At 37.8% G+C, this 13,521-nt stretch overlaps 1 long non-coding RNA gene across 2 annotated transcripts; it reads left to right on the forward strand.

The window, feature by feature from the left end:
- Positions 1-1,635: 1,635 nt before the first annotated feature.
- On the forward strand, positions 1,636-6,157 carry LOC135758563 (uncharacterized). Of its 2 annotated transcripts, XR_010536530.2 has the most exons (5): positions 1,636-2,317; positions 2,513-2,597; positions 2,998-3,072; positions 5,082-5,138; positions 5,260-6,157. It is a non-coding gene; the product is annotated as an uncharacterized lncRNA (long non-coding RNA). The 2 variants fall into 2 exon arrangements; XR_010536529.2 differs by lacking the exon at positions 1,636-2,317 and having other exon boundaries at positions 2,393-2,597; positions 5,260-6,148.
- Positions 6,158-13,521: the final 7,364 nt, after the last annotated feature.

The raw sequence follows: 13,521 nt of genomic DNA on the forward strand, positions 1-13,521 counted from the left end.
GTAGGTTTCAGTAAATAGCTGTCCTTGAACAGCCCTTCAGTATTTTCTACTCTACATGCAGCGCAACGCAGACTGGTCGGCGGAAGGTGCCGCGAGAGGACCGCTCTCGGGTTGTTCTCGCAGTGATCTGACGTCATACGCCGGTCCATCTGCACCTGCTGTTTGTAATAACCTGATTCTGATTGGCCGGTGCGACATGGACACGTCATGCGATCAAAACGCTTGTTTACCCGTCAGTCTGGCAGCTTGCTTTAACTTCTTTTGTCCGGTCGGAGACGAAGGTATGACCTTTGACTGCTGCAACAATATAATTACATTAAACAACTTTTAACATTCCCATCGGCCCACGGCGGACCGATGGCCAGTACATGCCTAGGCTCAGCTCACGTGCATTCTTTAAAGCGCTTCAGTTCGCGGCGGCATTCACTCGCGGCCGTACTACGGTCGGCACCCCTGATAGCGTCTTCTCTCGAAGCTAAGCAGGCTCGAGCCTGGTTAATCCCTGGATGAGAGACCGCCTCCGGTGGCCGGACTAGAGGGGAATGTTTTTAACCGGGCGGCCAAGTCTGCTTTAGGCGGTACAATGTCCATGAAAGAACACTACGTGTATCCATGTTTTAAAAAACGATGAATGAAGCTTATGAACCCAATAGACACATATCCCTAACTGCATGCATTACTAGATGTAAAAGTAATGTCAGTGTGAATTTAACACCTCTTTTACATCTGATTTACTGTCTGTTAATGAAGCAAAATATCCAATGCAGTAACTTTCTTAAAAGTCGATCGGAAAATATAAATTCCATGATAAAACTTACACTTACTTCAAATAGCAGAGCTCAGCGCAATGGATTTAAAAAAGAAAAGAAATGACGGATTTATCTTACTTTGCAAAGTTACTCAGTCGGGAGCAGTGAATGATTTTCTCTTCTTTTTATTTCCTTAACTTTAATGACAGAAGCGTCGGCGGTTTAGGCTCATCATTAGAACGAATGCATTAAAATGTTTAGTCGTTTAAGACATGCAGTGACGAATTGTTTGCTAAAAAGCTATTTTGACATTTGAGCATTTTCAGTTCATGCCAAAAAGACGCGAACATGAACTCGTTTAAGCTCTACCCAGGTCAAAAAGACGTAGTATTTAATGTATTAAAAATATACTTAAAATACAAATAGTATGTTTATAATACATTTGTATTTCCAACATACTTATTTGAAGTGTATTAAAAATATGTTAAATTGCATTTAAACATATTTTTTTAAAAGTATACTAGAAGTACACTTGTAATAAATATATACTTAAGTACATTTTTAAGAAATATGCTAAACTTAAGAATATTTTAAATGTATTTATATTAAGTGTACTAGAAGTACATTGGTAATAAATATATACTTAATAACATTTTTAAGAAATATGCTAAACTTAAGAATATTTTTAATGTATTTATATTAAGTGTACTAAAAGTACATTGGTAATAAATATATACTTAATTACATTTTTAAGAAATATGCTAAACTTAAGAATATTTTTAATGTATTTATATTAAGTGTACTAGAAGTACATTGGTAATAAATATATACTTAATTACATTTTAAAGAAATATGCTAAACTTAAGAATATTTTTAATGTATTTGTATTAAGTGTACTAGAAGTACATTGGTAATAAATATATGCTTTATTACATTTTTAAGAAATATGCTAAACTTAAGAATATTTTTAATGTATTTATATTAAGTGTACTAAAAGTATGCTGGTAATAAATATATGCATAATTACACTTTTAAGAAATATGCTAAACACAAATGTACTTCTAGTGAAGTTTTAGTATATTTGGATAAAACATACTTTTTTCAAAACATGATTCATTAATTGTAATAAGCTAACATTGAACTTTCCTCAAGCCTTTCAACATTATATCATTCCGATTGCACAATAAGCTATTTTTTCAAAGATTTGCTTAAAATCTTACTTGTTTAATTTCAAAATCTTACTTGTTTAATTTCAAACAACACACGTGACACACGTGACTAAACCTGATTGGTTGTTGTCATAGTAACACGTCACGGTGCTATTTGAAACTTGTTCAGTTTAGTTCAGTTGTTCACGGTGCCTGCGGTTGCTTGCATTAAACGTATAAACTGTTAAATTAGATGGCGACTCTGCATTAAACGTATTTATTTAATTAATCGGCGATCATATTTCACCAGAGGACTAAGATAAAACAACTCGATTTAAAATATGAGCAGTTTTAGTGGATCTGACGTCGAGGGAAAAAGTATTTCGCTTTTTGTTTGGAGATGAACGAGAAAACACGAGGGTAAGTGATGACAGATTTTCACATTTCTTTATTTAGTTAACTATTAAATAAGTATTACATTACATTTAACCCAGCTTCTTTATGTAACGTTATGTCTGTGTTGCGTGTGGTAATTGGAACATCTTTATTTTCTGACTAACGTTAGGCATTTCTCTTAAGCATTTCAGAAATCATTAAAACCTTTCTTTTTTTTAGCACAGGGACATAAATATGACCAACCAGATCCCAAGTAGACAGGAACAAATGAAGATATAGCGCATAGAAAGACTTATTCTTGGTGGTAAGTTTGTTGTTGCTATTTGATTTCACGTTTAAGGTTTTTCTAATGTTTCTCTTGCAACGCTAACGTTAGTTTAAAATGAATGTTTGAGCTGTCTTACCTGAAAATACCATGATATGACCATATGGTTATTATAACTCCAGTAATGTTCAATGGCTAATGTTTATATCAGTTCAATCTTGACAACCTTATTGTCTTTTTGTTTATTTTTAAATGTATTTCTAATTACATATGGACACAAAAATGACATTGTAAGAAGGGATACTTTTATGAGAGATTGTAAAACTGCCGAGGCTGGGTTTGATTATATTATATTGTCTTAATATATTGTACTCGGGTAAGTAAATCTTAAAACGAAAACAAATCATTAATCATCATTTACCTGCCTGTTGTTTTTCAGATCAACTGCTATTGACATTTTTGAATCGGGGCAAATGTGGAGTGAAGAAAAACGTTTGCAACACATCCATTCCAGGTGGCTAATTTCTGTCCTTTTGAATTATTCTTGTAAAAAACGTTTTTTTATTGTAAAGCTGTAAGGGACTTGGCCTAGTCATCATTGCACCATTTGGCAGGGCACCAGACTAACTTTTTTTACTAGGAGCACAGTGGCCCCCAACTGAAAATTTTAGGGGCGCAACCAGAAAATTTAGGGGCACACACGGTAAAACAACATGCTAACCAAATATTCACATGTCTACTAATTTAGACTGTATTACTAATAAATACTTTAATTATAGATTCAGAAAGTACAATGTGCTGTTTCAGATTAGTGTCATATCCACTGATCTATATAAATGACTGGATTGCGCATGACGTCACACTTGTGAAGCCACCGCGCCGCCATGTTGGTATACCCAAAAGTTCTATTTAATCAATGGACGTTATCAGATTTTAATGATAAAACATCACTTTACTCGTCTTCGTTTTTATATCTGAAGTTACCCTGTACATTATTACAACACAAACGTCCAAAGCATGTAAATAGTTATTTACTGAAAGTTGTAAATTTTGCATTTTAACCTGATAAGGAACACTGTGCCGTACACGGCACACCCCCTCCCTTGCACGTGAGGCTGCATTACGTCATTGTAACTTTGAAGCATTAAATCTTCAAAATATACGGTCATGCGGCACATCGTTGTAAAGCTTAGACTTTCGGGATTCCATTAAGCGCACACAGAAAGCATAATATGATTTTTAGCAGTCATAAAACTGTAATCTAGTTGTTAGTTACCTGAACCGGGCGGCGCCGATTTAGGATATTTACTTACCTTCAAAATCTTTCCTTTATCCGCTTCGGTGAAATTGTCCAAAACAAATTGTTCATAAATCCCCAAAAGTCCAAGGAAATGGAATATCCAAGCCTTTTAATACAAAACGATTTGTTCATCTCACAATCTTGAAGTTTCTGACCGAATTACGATATAAATAGTGTATACAATAAGTTCACTAACAGACATTCGTTCGAATCTCACTTTTCATTCATGATTTATAATGAATATATTCGGATGTCATGTTTATTGTGCAACGTCTGAGGAACAAATGCGCCCCCTTGTGGAATTTCAGCCGTTCCATAAGAGGCTACACAGTTATTATACATTCATCTTTATTACAGTATCAGATCAGCAGACAGACCGCAGCATATTTAGTATTAATGACAATAAACGTGCTCATTCTGAAATCTAAATAAATAATCATGCTTTGTACAGTATGTGCATGCAATAATTTGCTAGTTTTGTAATTATGTTATCTTAACTTACAAGTTACCTAAACTTATTTAGAGATATAACGCTGACCGTCACAGTGTAGCTGAATGTCAAAAAAAACTTTATTTATACCCGTGTCATTAGCAAATGCAGCAGACACACTCACCTTAACGGTTTTTTATAAATCCATTATCCTGCCCGATTAAAACATAAACATTGCAAATAACACCAGAATTAACAAATAATTAACGTACACATATCCTAAAAATTAACCTTGTGTAACTGATACGCTGTAAAGGGGGTAAATTTTGATCATGATTTTGAATGGAAGTCAATGACGCTCTCTGCCGGTTGGGTATACCAAGATGGCGGCTCGAACTCTGCGCTGGCTTCACCTCACGCAGTTACGTCAAGCGTTCTATGCGCAATCCAGTCATTTATATAGATCAGTGGTCATATCACAAAAAAAAGGTCAAATTTGCTGGTCGCACATGTGCGACCGGATGTAAAATTCAGTGGCACACTCTCAAATTTAGGTGGCAAAATGCCACCATTTGATAGCAGTCTGGAGCCCTGTTTGGCATCATTTCTGATTTCCTTAAATCTCCTTAAACAGAGGTGAACCTTAAGTTTGCAAGACCACAATAGACAAACAATGGAAAATGATCTAGGTTCAAATAAAACACAATTATCAATGTAAAACATATCCTGTAATACACACAGGTTGCTTTATTTCATGAGCCTGTTCTAATCCTATCTTCATTCCTACTTGTAGAGTGCTGTGACAGATAAAACTGACACGCTTGATGAGGACACAGTCAAGCTTTAAAAGGTAAACTGAGAAGTTAACAAAACTTCCATACATGCATATCTATGCCAATTTATTTTAAACATGCATATCCAAATGTTCATTCATTATTGGTTAATTGGTATATTCTGTTTCCTTTTCACAGCCCGTGTGATAAAGCAGTCTTCAATTACTACGGTGTCTGAATTGCAAGAAGAAGTCACCCTCCACTTAAACATGTGACATCTAAACTGTTTTGTGTTTTAGTTCAGCTTTTTATAGGTTTATCTTAAGTTGGTTAAAGGCAGAGTGCACTATTTTTGAAAGCCAATGTTAACATTTGAAATTACCTAAACAAACATGCCTCTACCCCAATAGAATCTGGACCTTCTTTTGATAGAGCCACCACACACATACGCAACCCCGGCAAGGATGTCAGTTAGTAGACACGCCCCTTACTGCTGGTTGGCTACAAGTGTGTTTTGGTAGTCGGCCCAATTTCCTTTTCCAAAGCGTTTTTCAAACATTGTGCACTCCGTCTTTAAATTGCACTTAAACATTTTTTTTCATTAACTTTTTATGCAGAGAATTACATTATGATTATTATATAATCATTGCTTATGAATATTTAGTGATTGCATATTCATAGTGTACTTTTCATTAATACATTTAATGTTAATGTTGTACAATTTGATAGAAGTAGCTCTGTAATTGCATTTCTCTGATATTTGTTTTATATGTTTCTCTTTGGTCAAGAGATTATGTATGTCTCTGTGCTTGATTAATTTACTTTAGATATTTTTGTAATGTACACAACACAATATGAAGTATATTAAATTGTTCTGTATTCAAAATCTGTGTATGTGTCTTAAAATTTAATGATTTTAATATAACATTTTAAATATTAAAAACAGCTTTATAATAAAATAGAAGTGTAATGCTAATACATTTCTATTAATGTAATGCTAGTATATTTCTAATATGCTGAAGTACTATTAAAGTGTTCTTAAAGCACAGTTAAATTAAGCTTTAAATGTATTCTAACTGTATTTTTAAGTGTATGAGAAGTGCATTTCAAATGAATTTTAAAGAAGTACACTTAAATTGCACTAAATATATTTGAAGTTGTTCCAATTTAACACAATTTCAATATATTAAATATAATGCAAATAGATTAAAATTGACTTTAAATATATCTTGAAATGCATTTAATATATTTGAAGTGGGTTCAATATAATACATTTAATATGCATTTAGTATAGTAGCTATTAAATATATTAATTATGTCCCAAAAAATACTATTTAAATATATTTCTTTTTCACCTGGGTAGTTCTGCAGGCGGGCAATCGGTGGGTACGATGCCCCCGTCCAGGTGTCAGGTTCAAGGCGGCGGTCCAGTCCAGCTGGTAATCATAGCTTATAAAGATCACTTCGCCAATGAAAACTCGGCGTTGGGTTTCGTTGTAAATAAAATAAACAAAAAACAGTGCAAATAAGGAAAAGACAAGCCAATATTAGACTTTTTTCAGTCCCCAGATAGACAATTTCTGTACACTCTTCCAGCTTACGCTGAAATCATGTCGTATTGGCAATGTACGTTAATATTCTTTTAATTTTAGTTTTTAACAAAGTGAAAATAACAGTAAAGAACTTCATGTGAGTAAATATTTAATAAAATCAGTCTCAATTGTAATAATAGCAAATGATTTATTCGTTCATTTCTGTGAATCCTTTATTTAAATAAATGTAGTTAAATCCGCTGGCTAGTAGTCGTATTGGTCTATTACCACAGACGTATAGCTAATAAACGAGCGAGATTTATTAGGGTCTTATAAAGCGAATTGGGCTTAGTCATGTCCACCGAATATTTTTTGCTTTGTATGAAACATGAAACGTCAACACGCCAGGTGAATAAAAGCAGCACATTTTATTTGGATTATAAGGGCTTTAGCACACGCTAGCTTCTTTAAACTAGTCTCAGCGGGCCAGGAAAAAGTGATCTTGGTTTTCAAACATTTGGAGTATTTTGCCACGAGTGCTTGGCTTTTATTTTTCTCAATTTCTCCGTTATTACGTTCCGAGACTTTGTGAGATTTTGTCAGTAGGTTTCAGTAAATTGCTGTCCTTGAACAGCGCTGGCCCTTCAGTATTTTCTACTCTACATGCAGCGCAACGCAGACTGGTCGGCGGAAGGTGCCGCGAGAGGACCGCTCTCGGGTTGTTCTCGCAGTGATCTGACGTCATACGCCGGTCCATCTGCACCTGCTGTTTGTAATAACCTGATTCTGATTGGCCGGTGCGACATGGACACGTCATGCGATCAAAACGCTTGTTTACCCGTCAGTCTGGCAGCTTGCTTTAACTTCTTTTGTCCGGTCGGAGACGAAGGTATGACCTTTGACTGCTGCAACAATATAATTACATTAAACAACTTTTAACATTCCCATCGGCCCACGGCGGACCGATGGCCAGTACATGCCTAGGCTCAGCTCACGTGCATTCTTTAAAGCGCTTCAGTTCGCGGCGGCATTTACTCGCGGCCGTACTACGGCGGCACCCCTGATAGCGTCTTCTCTCGAAGCTAAGCAGGCTCGAGCCTGGTTAATCCCTGGATGAGAGACCGCCTCCGGTGGCGGGACTAGAGTGGAATTTTTTTAACCGGGCGGCCAAGTCTGCTTTAGGCGGTACAATGTCCATGAAAGAACACTACGTGTATCCATGTTTTAAAAAAGGATGAATGAAGTTTATGAACCCAATAGACACATATCCCTAATTGCATGCATTACTAGATGTAAAAGTAATGTCAGTGTGAATTTAACACCTCTTTTACATCTGATTTACTGTCTGTTAATGAAGCAAAATATCCAATGCAGTAACTTTCTTAAAAGTCGATCGGAAAATATATATTCCATGATAAAACTTACACTTACTTCAAATAGCAGAGCTCAGCGCAATGGATTTAAAAAAGAAATGAAATTACGGATTTATCTTACTTTGCAAAGTTACTCAGTCGGGAGCAGTGAATGATTTTCTCTTCTTTTTATTTTCTTAACTTTAATGACAGAAGCGTCGGCGGTTTAGGCTCATCATTAGAACGAATGCATTAAAATGTTTAGTCGTTTAAGACATGCAGTGACGAATTGTTTGCTAAAAAGCTATTTTGACATTTGAGCATTTTCAGTTCATGGCAAAAAGACGCGAACATGAACTCGTTTAAGCTCTAGTTCTGCAGGCGGGCAATCGGTGGGTACGATGCCCCCGTCCAGGTGTCAGGTTCAAGGCGGCGGTCCAGTCCAGCTGGTAATCATAGCTTATAAAGATCACTTCGCCAATGAAAACTCGGCGTTGGGTTTCGTTGTAAATAAAATAAACAAAAAACAGTGCAAATAAGGAAAAGACAAGCCAATATTAGACTTTTTTCAGTCCCCAGATAGACAATTTCTGTACACTCTTCCAGCTTACGCTGAAATCATGTCGTATTGGCAATGTACGTTAATATTCTTTTAATTTTAGTTTTTAACAAAGTGAAAATAACAGTAAAGAACTTCATGTGAGTAAATATTTAATAAAATCAGTCTCAATTGTAATAATAGCAAATGATTTATTCGTTCATTTCTGTGAATCCTTTATTTAAATAAATGTAGTTAAATCCGCTGGCTAGTAGTCGTATTGGTCTATTACCACAGACGTATAGCTAATAAACGAGCGAGATTTATTAGGGTCTTATAAAGCGAATTGGGCTTAGTCATGTCCACCGAATATTTTTTGCTTTGTATGAAACATGAAACGTCAACACGCCAGGTGAATAAAAGCAGCACATTTTATTTGGATTATAAGGGCTTTAGCACACGCTAGCTTCTTTAAACTAGTCTCAGCGGGCCAGGAAAAAGTGATCTTGGTTTTCAAACATTTGGAGTATTTTGCCAGGAGTGCTTGGCTTTTATTTTTCTCAATTTCTCCGTTATTACGTTCCGAGACTTTGTGAGATTTTGTCAGTAGGTTTCAGTAAATTGCTGTCCTTGAACAGCGCTGGCCCTTCAGTATTTTCTACTCTACATGCAGCGCAACGCAGACTGGTCGGCGGAAGGTGCCGCGAGAGGACCGCTCTCGGGTTGTTCTCGCAGTGATCTGACGTCATACGCCGGTCCATCTGCACCTGCTGTTTGTAATAACCTGATTCTGATTGGCCGGTGCGACATGGACACGTCATGCGATCAAAACGCTTGTTTACCCGTCAGTCTGGCAGCTTGCTTTAACTTCTTTTGTCCGGTCGGAGACGAAGGTATGACCTTTGACTGCTGCAACAATATAATTACATTAAACAACTTTTAACATTCCCATCGGCCCACGGCGGACCGATGGCCAGTACATGCCTAGGCTCAGCTCACGTGCATTCTTTAAAGCGCTTCAGTTCGCGGCGGCATTCACTCGCGGCCGTACTACGGTCGGCACCCCTGATAGCGTCTTCTCTCGAAGCTAAGCAGGCTCGAGCCTGGTTAATCCCTGGATGAGAGACCGCCTCCGGTGGCCGGACTAGAGTGGAATATTTTTAACCGGGCGGCCAAGTCTGCTTTAGGCGGTACAATGTCCATGAAAGAACACTACGTGTATCCATGTTTTAAAAAACGATGAATGAAGCTTATGAACCCAATAGACACATATCCCTAACTGCATGCATTACTAGATGTAAAAGTAATGTCAGTGTGAATTTAACACCTCTTTTACATCTGATTTACTGTCTGTTAATGAAGCAAAATATCCAATGCAGTAACTTTCTTAAAAGTCGATCGGAAAATATAAATTCCATGATAAAACTTACACTTACTTCAAATAGCAGAGCTCAGCGCAATGGATTTAAAAAAGAAAAGAAATGACGGATTTATCTTACTTTGCAAAGTTACTCAGTCGTGAGCAGTGAATGATTTTCTCTTCTTTTTATTTTCTTAACTTTAATGACAGAAGCGTCGGCGGTTTAGGCTCATCATTAGAACGAATGCATTAAAATGTTTAGTCGTTTAAGACATGCAGTGACGAATTGTTTGCTAAAAAGCTATTTTGACATTTGAGCATTTTCAGTTCATGCCAAAAAGACGCGAACATGAACTCGTTTAAGCTCTAGTTCTGCAGGCGGGCAATCGGTGGGTACGATGCCCCCGTCCAGGTGTCAGGTTCAAGGCGGCGGTCCAGTCCAGCTGGTAATCATAGCTTATAAAGATCACTTCGCCAATGAAAACTCGGCGTTGGGTTTCGTTGTAAATAAAATAAACAAAAAACAGTGCAAATAAGGAAAAGACAAGCCAATATTAGACTTTTTTCAGTCCCCAGATAGACAATTTCTGTACACTCTTCCAGCTTACGCTGAAATCATGTCGTATTGGCAATGTACGTTAATATTCTTTTAATTTTAGTTTTTAACAAAGTGAAAATAACAGTAAAGAACTTCATGTGAGTAAATATTTAATAAAATCAGTCTCAATTGTAATAATAGCAAATGATTTATTCGTTCATTTCTGTGAATCCTTTATTTAAATAAATGTAGTTAAATCCGCTGGCTAGTAGTCGTATTGGTCTATTACCACAGACGTATAGCTAATAAACGAGCGAGATTTATTAGGGTCTTATAAAGCGAATTGGGCTTAGTCATGTCCACCGAATATTTTTTGCTTTGTATGAAACATGAAACGTCAACACGCCAGGTGAATAAAAGCAGCACATTTTATTTGGATTATAAGGGCTTTAGCACACGCTAGCTTCTTTAAACTAGTCTCAGCGGGCCAAGAAAAAGTGATCTTGGTTTTCAAACATTTGGAGTATTTTGCCAGGAGTGCTTGGCTTTTATTTTTCTCAATTTCTCCGTTATTACGTTCCGAGACTTTGTGAGATTTTGTCAGTAGGTTTCAGTAAATTGCTGTCCTTGAACAGCGCTGGCCCTTCAGTATTTTCTACTCTACATGCAGCGCAACGCAGACTGGTCGGCGGAAGGTGCCGCGAGAGGACCGCTCTCGGGTTGTTCTCACAGTGATCTGACGTCATACGCCGGTCCATCTGCACCTGCTGTTTGTAATAACCTGATTCCGATTGGCCGGTGCGACATGGACACGTCATGCGATCAAAACGCTTGTTTACCCGTCAGTCTGGCAGCTTGCTTTAACTTCTTTTGTCCGGTCGGAGACGAAGGTATGACCTTTGACTGCTGCAACAATATAATTACATTAAACAACTTTTAACATTCCCATCGGCCCACGGCGGACCGATGGCCAGTACATGCCTAGGCTCAGCTCACGTGCATTCTTTAAAGCGCTTCAGTTCGCGGCGGCATTCACTCGCGGCCGTACTACGGCGGCACCCCTGATAGCGTCTTCTCTCGAAGCTAAGCAGGCTCGAGCCTGGTTAATCCCTGGATGAGAGACCGCCTCCGGTGGCGGGACTAGAGTGGAATTTTTTTAACCGGGCGGCCAAGTCTGCTTTATGCGGTACAATGTCCATGAAAGAACACTACGTGTTTCCATGTTTTAAAAAACGATGAATGAAGTTTATGAACCCAATAGACACATATCCCTAACTGCATGCATTACTAGATGTAAAAGTAATGTCAGTTTGAATTTAACACCTCTTTTACATCTGATTTACTGTCTGTTAATGAACCAAAATATCCAATGCAGTAACTTTCTTAAAAGTCGATCGGAAAATATAAATTCCATGATAAAACTTACACTTACTTCAAATAGCAGAGCTCAGCGCAACGGATTTAAAAAAGAAAAGAAATGACGGATTTATCTTACTTTGCAAAGTTACTCAGTCGGGAGCAGTGAATGATTTTCTCTTCTTCTTATTTTCTTAACTTTAATGACAGAAGCGTCGGCGGTTTAGGCTCATCATTAGAACGAATGCATTAAAATGTTTAGTCGTTTAAGACATGCAGTGACGAATTGTTTGCTAAAAAGCTATTTTGACATTTGAGCATTTTCAGTTCATGCCAAAAAGACGCGAACATGAACTCGTTTAAGCTCTAGTTCTGCAGGCGGGCAATCGGTGGGTACGATGCCCCCGTCCAGGTGTCAGGTTCAAGGCGGCGGTCCAGTCCAGCTGGTAATCATAGCTTATAAAGATCACTTCGCCAATGAAAACTCGGCGTTGGGTTTCGTTGTAAATAAAATAAACAAAAAACAGTGCAAATAAGAAAAAGACAAGCCAATATTAGACTTTTTTCAGTCCCCAGATAGACAATTTCTGTACACTCTTCCAGCTTACGCTGAAATCATGTCGTATTGGCAATGTACGTTAATATTCTTTTAATTTTAGTTTTTAACAAAGTGAAAATAACAGTAAAGAACTTCATGTGAGTAAATATTTAATAAAATCAGTCTCAATTGTAATAATAGCAAATGATTTATTCGTTCATTTCTGTGAATCGTTTATTTAAATAAATGTAGTTAAATCCGCTGGCTAGTAGTCGTATTGGTCTATTACCACAGACGTATAGCTAATAAACGAGCGAGATTTATTAGGGTCTTATAAAGCGAATTGGGCTTAGTCATGTCCACCGAATATTTTTTGCTTTGTATGAAACATGAAACGTCAACACGCCAGGTGAATAAAAGCAGCACATTTTATTTGGATTATAAGGGCTTTAGCACACGCTAGCTTCTTTAAACTAGTCTCAGCGGGCCAGGAAAAAGTGATCTTGGTTTTCAAACATTTGGAGTATTTTGCCAGGAGTGCTTGGCTTTTATTTTTCTCAATTTCTCCGTTATTACGTTCCGAGACTTTGTGAGATTTTGTCAGTAGGTTTCAGTAAATTGCTGTCCTTGAACAGCGCTGGCCCTTCAGTATTTTCTACCCTACATGCAGCGCAACGCAGACTGGTCGGCGGAAGGTGCCGCGAGAGGACCGCTCTCGGGTTGTTCTCGCAGTGATCTGACGTCATACGCCGGTCCATCTGCACCTGCTGTTTGTAATAACCTGATTCTGATTGGCCGGTGCGACATGGACACGTCATGCGATCAAAACGCTTGTTTACCCGTCAGTCTGGCAGCTTGCTTTAACTTCTTTTGTCCGGTCGGAGACGAAGGTATGACCTTTGACTGCTGCAACAATATAATTACATTAAACAACTTTTAACATTCCCATCGGCCCACGGCGGACCGATGGCCAGTACATGCCTAGGCTCAGCTCACGTGCATTCTTTAAAGCGCTTCAGTTCGCGGCGGCATTCACTCGCGGCCGTACTACGGCGGCACCCCTGATAGCGTCTTCTCTCGAAGCTAAGCAGGCTCGAGCCTTGTTAATCCCTGGATGAGAGACCGCCTCCGGTGGCGGGACTAGAGTGGAATTTTTTTAACCGGGCGGCCAAGTCTGCTTTAGGCGGTACAATGTCCATGAAAGAACACTACGTGTATCCATGTTTTAAAAAAGGATGAATGAAGC

The sequence above is a fragment of the Paramisgurnus dabryanus genome, chromosome 15 (genome assembly GCF_030506205.2).
Source record: "Paramisgurnus dabryanus chromosome 15, PD_genome_1.1, whole genome shotgun sequence".
Lineage (NCBI taxonomy): Eukaryota > Metazoa > Chordata > Actinopteri > Cypriniformes > Cobitidae > Paramisgurnus > Paramisgurnus dabryanus.